The 6836-nt window shown below is 41.3% G+C and overlaps 1 non-coding gene across 1 annotated transcript; it reads left to right on the top strand.

Moving 5' to 3' along the window:
* The first annotated feature begins 489 nt into the window (after window positions 1–489).
* Trnat-ugu lies at window positions 490–564 on the top strand. The gene has a single exon. It is a non-coding gene; the product is annotated as a tRNA-Thr (tRNA).
* Window positions 565–6836: the final 6272 nt, after the last annotated feature.

Below are 6836 nucleotides of genomic sequence, written 5' to 3'. Positions count from 1 at the left end.
GCCCAGACATCAGGTAGTGTTTATTGGAATGCACGTCGCAGTTTGCAGATATTGGCACTCTGTTTCCTGAATAGTTGTCAGAACAGTTGTTTACAACTGAAGACCCCACAGAAAAACAGGGTAAGTCACATTTTGTACAGACAAATAAAAACTAGCCACAGCTCAGGACAAATCAAATACAGCAATAATAAGCCTAAAAGATAAGGGTGTAGGCCACGATTTTACTGTAATACTGTATATATTTTTAAAGGTTGTATACTAAACGCAAATTCAGTTCAGATGATGCCATAATATACTTAGCTTAGCAAATGGCATGTGAGGGTTACATATAAACTTAATTGTGTTTATAGATAGTTCATCTATAAATGAAATGATAATTAAATGGACGCCCTAGCTGCAAACAGGCGTCATGTACTTCATTGGGGACATGTTGAAAATGTGTGCCCCGACCGGGACTCGAACCCGGGATCTCCTGCTTACACGGGGAGCGCCCTCGGTGGCTCAGATGGATAGAGCTTCTGCCATGTAAGCAGAAGATCCCGGGTTCGAGTCCCGGTCGGGGCACGCATTTTCAGCATCTCCCCAATGAAGTACATCAACGCCTGTTTGCAGCTAGGGTGTCCATTTAATTATCATTTCATTTCTAGCAAAGCTGCATGGTCATCTACGATAACTGTTCTTTAGTGAACAGATACTACCGTCATATATAGTTCATCCATAGGTTTTGATGAATAAGTTCGCGAGTATCAAAATATGTGACATAAATAGCCATATATTTTGATTGCATTGACTTAGGAACTTGATTTTTTTACACTGCCAAGAGACCGGGCCTTAGTACGCTCTAAGGAGAGGGAAAAAAGAAAAGAAAAGCAAATAAACGACACATCATCAAGGAATTAATCAAATGGGACGGAAATGTGTAGATGTGAGATACATGTACGGAGAAACAAACTATTACAGTTTCAGAAAAATTGGGTGATTTATTCGAAGAAAGAGCTTGACAATTTCAGCAAGTCAATAACACATTGGTGCACTTCTGGCCCTTGTGCAAGAAATTACTCGGCTTGACACTAATTGATAGATTTTTGGGTGTTCTCCTGAGGCATTTTATGCCAAATTCTGTCTGACTGGAGCGTCAGATCGTCATAATCCCAAGCTGGTTGGAGGGCCCTGCCCATAATGCTCGAAATGTTCTCAGTTGAGGAGAGATTCGTTGCTGGCCAAGATAGGGTTTGGCAAGCACGAAGGCAAGGGGGGGGGGGGGGGGCTTTCTCTTGGTGAAATGTAAGTCCAGGATGGCTTGCCACGAAGAGCAACAAAACGACACGTAGAATATCGTCGACATACCGCCGTGTTCTAAGAGGAGTCCTGGTATAGGATGAAATGGCACCCTAGTCCTTCACTCCTGGTTGTCAGGCTATCTTGTGAGTGACAGTCAGTTTGGTGTCACCCAGTATCTGGGCGTCTTCAGCCAGGAATCTCCTTCACTGGGGTGGAATTGCCTTCAGCGATGAGCCCCTCGTTGAACTGAGCCCCGATGATCAGTAAATACGTGTCTGGAGATGCCTCGGACAGCTGTAGCGTACCAGCCCTACGGCCTGACAACCACGGGTGATGGTGTGGGCTGTCATTTCATTTGATAGCAGGACCGCTTTGATTATTATCTGTAGCACTCTTATAACACAGCAGTACGTCAATAATATTTTGTGCTCGATTTTGTTGTCCTTCGTGACAAGCCATCCTAGGCTTACATTTCGGCAAGATAATACGTGCACACGCTCAGCGAGAGTTTCTACTGATTATCTTCGTGCTTGTTCCATTCAGTTTCGGGTGTGCAGTCTTCGTGCTTGTTCCATTAAGTTTCGGGTGTGCAGCCGCAAGAAATCTCCTTCTTCTTCTAATATTTCGGCTGTATAACGTTCAGCCATCTTCAGAGTGAGCCGTAAGACTGCCGCTCCAGTTTTTTTTTTTTTTTCTTTATTGAATTTCAATTCCCCCCCGAAGGGGGCGGGCTGGCAGCAGCTTAGTATGCCGCTCTTCAGCCGACAGATTTTGAGACAAAGATCTCAGTGCTCCCTTCGTCCCTTCATACTGTTGTACCGCGCGACTGCGCATGCGGCCACAGATGCAAATGCGCCAGAGACGTTGGTCGGCGGCAGAGACGTGCATAATGCGCAATTTGTATCTATGACTCCGCAGTTGATCTGTGTTGGCATATCGATATATCATTGTGAGCTGCACTGTGACGACGTCTTTGCGAGTTTATTACAGCAAGTGCCGTATTCCAAGATTTATCAAGATTGAAACCACTATCTCTATTAATTAAATTCGTCGTCAAGCGAATTTCAATTGCCTCCTTTACTATCGAGTCCCAAAATGATGATGTAGTTGCCAAAATTTCGACGTTGTCATTCAACATACTGTCACCATTATCAATACAGTGCTCTGCCACTGCCGACTTGTTAGGTTGTAAAAGTCGTGTGTACCTCCGGTGTTCTGTACGTCTCTGGCGCATTTGCATCTGTGGCCGCATGCGCAGTCGCGCGGTACAACAGTATAAAGGGACGAAGCGAGCACTGGAGCGGCAGTCTTACGGCTCACTCTGAAGATGGCTGAACGTTATACAGCCGAAATATTAGAAGAAGAAGGAGATTTCTTGCGGCTGCACACCCGAAACTTAATGGAACAGTCTTTGCGCCGCCAAAACCTGAAGATTCACATCTCCGTGCTTGTCAATCCCTGCTTTGGTTTGCAAGGTCGCCGGGTCTCTCCCCGATTGAGAACGTTTGGCGCATTAAAAGCATGGTCCTCCAACCATCTCTGAATTTTGACGCTCCAACGCGCTAACTGGACAGAATTTGGCACGATATCCTCCAGGTGGACGTCTGACAACTCTATCAATCAGTGACAAGCCGAATAACTGCTTTCTTAAGGACCAGAGGTGGACTAACAGTTATCGACTTGCTCAATTTGTGAAGTCCTTTCTCTCGAATAAATTATTCAGTTTTTCTAAAATTGTAATCATTTATTCGTCTGTTCATTTAAATTTACCGACTTCTGTCTCATTTGAAGTGTATTTCACATAAGTTTCAACTTGATATCTCTGCCTATTCCTGAGAAAAAGGGGATCATGACAGATAGGCAGACAACAGATGGACAAACAGTGGTCCTACAAGGGTTCGTATTTTACTGACTCAGGTACGTAACCCTAAAATAGGTGAAGTACATTTGTAATTTAAACAACAACGAAATCTGATGAGTACATATTTCCCAATGTATGTAGATTCCGTATGTACGTATTTCGGGAACACTAAGAGAAAAAAACCTGCTGGGGTTTCTGTCGCAACTGTGGAGAAATATGCTCGGTTATTAAAGCAAAACGATAACTATATTCTTGTGCAATGGTCTGTTTAACTCACTATTATTGCTGTACACTTCAAGCATCATAAAAACGTGTTAACCTTAGACTGCACAATAGAAAGGATGAAGAGTTGAAGCAGAGGTACAACACCGTCTCTCAGACGACACTATGCAAGTTGTGTGGGTCTTGCCGGCCGCGGTGGTCTCGCGGTTCTAGGCGCGCACTCCGGAACCGCGCGACTGCTACGGTCGCAGGTTCGAATCCTGCCTCGGGCGTGGATGTGTGTGATGTCTTTAGGTTAGTTAGGTTTAAGTAGTTCCAAGTTCTAGGGGACTGATGACCACAGCTGTTAAGTCCCATAGTGCTCAGAGCCATTTGAACCATTTTTTGTGTGGGTCTTTATTTTACTAAATTTTCAGGTAAAAGTCGTGTTATTAATTGGTAACATAGACACTTGGACTTTGACTTAATTGTCATTCTCAGAAGCAGCCTAAAAACCGATGCGGATAGCAAAAAGTTTCTGTTAGGTTACATAAAACTGTAATTGCGAGTTATAGCAAAGTAACGTTACGGCTGCCAGTCCAATTCGAACACACTTCTTAATGAGTAAATTAATAATTAAAATGAAACCAAAAGTTCAGTGACTAATTAACTTTCTACATTAAAAATTTCATGAGAAATCTATGGAGCCAAATATGGTTCTGAGTAATGCAACATCTAAACTACCCAAAGGAAATAATCTGCAGTCCCACTTTTTTTTAGATAGCTGCCTCATAAGCACAAGCACAAGTAAATGAACAAACACTTGACACGATCTGCAAACAATCAAATGCTAAACATTAAGAATAATCATATGCCTTCAATGTTTGTTGAATAAATGAAATGAAATGATTGTATGGCATTGTTGGTAGGGAGGTCCCATTCGGGTTCGGCCGCCAAGTGCAAGTCTTATTTCAGTCGGCCCCACATTGGGCGACTTGAGGCCGATAATGAGGATAACACAGCACCCAGTCCACGAGCGGAGGAAATCTCCAACCCGGCCGGAGATCGAACCCGGGCCTAGAGGGTGGGAGGCAAGCACGTTACCACCCAGATAACCAGGCGGACTTGTTGAATAATACTAACAGAACAAAGTAACTTTTAGATTATTGATATCATAAAAATATGTTTTTATTATTACAAAATTACGCAACAAACAAATCTGGAACCCTTTTTACAAGATAATAAAATTTTCTGGTAGTCTTTGTTAAGAAAATAAGACAGTTTCCTCTTTATAGTTATAACGCTAGGGTAAATTCTAGGATTTGGGGCAGGAACCTACCACATTTACCACGACTTGTGTCACTGACAGTCTGTATGTACACTACACTGTCTGACAAAAAAAGTGAAGCAAACAGAAGATATGGTCGAATGTCAATATAACTTCGTTCACGTAAGCACCATGGATGGGTAGGTAAATGATAAAAATTGCAATTCTCTGTGACAGGTTGAACGGATACCAGTGTCCATTGGTGTTGTTTATGTTGTTACCAGGCATGGTAGGTTATGCACAGGGCGTGAACAGCGTCGTATTTTATTTATTTATTATTTGTTCTTCACAATTACACTCTATTATCTGAAAAGCTAAAATAGGCCATACAAAGCACATTTTTGGATGAGAATAGATTTATATGTTAACTATTTATTTCTGATACTTTACCTTTTTAAATACTTCTACTACTACAAAACTGCAATAAGACCCTTAACCAGCTCTCCAACTAGTAATACTACTATTAGCACAACAGAATCTGTTCTTTTTTTCGTTTATTTTAGTACGTTTCATCTGCAGATGGTTGTCTCCACTACTGGATCCGCCCTCATACTACCTCATCAATAGCCATTGTCTGCTGGAGTCTTTGGGCGTTGGGCAGCACCCCAACAGCGTTTACACTGTAATACATGCAATTCCACCAGTCACTGTTACGTTTTAAAGTCCACACTTCTATGTCCACTTGCATCAACACAATTCTTGAGAAATTATTTCATTCGGTGGTCGCTGCCCTCAGTTTTCTTCTCTGAACCTGCACAGTATGCTGTTTAGCCGGGATGGCAACTTGAATTGAATGACTCATTAGGTCTTCCTTGGCCTTCCTGGATACTGCGACTGCAATATTGTCCAAGATGCCGCAGGCCGACTCGTTCTGCAGTGCTGCTTCGGGGTTTAAGGCGGGGACGTTGATGAAATTGAACAAAAATGTCCATTTTCGATTTATTTTTTATTTGTTAGTACAACTCATGGACAATAAGTTCCCAAAGTTTCAATGTTGAAATCGCATTCGAAGTGCCTGAAAATTATTTAAAAGTGTGACGCGGCCTCCCTGCCACGCACACGTTTTGATGCAGCACTTCAAAACCAGCTCAGTGAACAACGATTCTGTGTATTACTTTCAACCAAACGTGTGCGGAATACATCTAGAAGGCCGTGATACATACTCTTTCGTTTTATAGATCATCTTTGGACGATCCTGCACTTCTCAAAAAGTGTGTTCATGGCAAAACCCAAAATCCAAATGAGTCTCTAAATTCACTCCTATGGAAACGATGCCCCAAAAACACATTTGCATCTGCTACAGTTGTCAGAATTGCAACTTATGATGCAGTTATTGTATTTAATGATGGGAACGTCAGGAGGATGAAGGTATTAGAAAGAATGGGCTTTAAGATAGGAAATTTTACTCAAGACATCCTGAGAAAAATAGATTTACAGCGCGTCTCTGCAGCTGGAAAGTCAGTTGAAGACCTGGTAAAGGAAAGAAGACAGACAACAAGAAAACAGAAGAGAAGCCTTGAAGGGAAAGACGACCTAAAGTACAAATGTGGTGCCTTCTGAAGAAGTGACATAAGGAAAAAAGTTAGGTTGAACTTTAAATTGCGTTTCCTGAAAAGTTTGTTTTTTAAGGTTTATTTACCTTTTCCTCAGATTCTATGAATGCTAGAATTATGAAGTTTTGTACACATATTTCTGTAAACCTAATAAACGTTGTGTCAAGAGCAAATTTTGAAATTCTGATTGCAAGCTGTGATATGGGGCAAAGTGCTTGGAAGTTTGCATGAATTTAGATTTCTACTTGTTGAAAATTCTCCTATTTGACCTATTCTAAAAGCCTCATGAGAGAAGCTTACAACATATAAAGAGATGAAACACAGAAATTTTTGTAGAAATCTCTTGAATACTTTCTGACAGAAAGGAACATACATTATTTTTTTTAAATAAAACTTCAAATTTCATCAAAAATTTGAATATATATAATCAAAGGATTTTATATGTAAATTTGTTACTTCATGTAAAGTGTGGTACAAAATTTCATTGCCATATCTCCAAAACTGTGGATTTGGTGCATTTTTGAAATAGTGTGTGTTTTTCATCAACGTCCCCCCTTAATATCCTTAATGCCTGTCAGCCATTACCTGCCGCACATTCATGAAGTGCACAATC

This window comes from Schistocerca americana, chromosome X (genome assembly GCF_021461395.2).
Source record: "Schistocerca americana isolate TAMUIC-IGC-003095 chromosome X, iqSchAmer2.1, whole genome shotgun sequence".
NCBI classification, from domain to species: Eukaryota; Metazoa; Arthropoda; class Insecta; order Orthoptera; family Acrididae; genus Schistocerca; species Schistocerca americana.
This window is presented reverse-complemented; position numbering and strand designations above follow the sequence as displayed.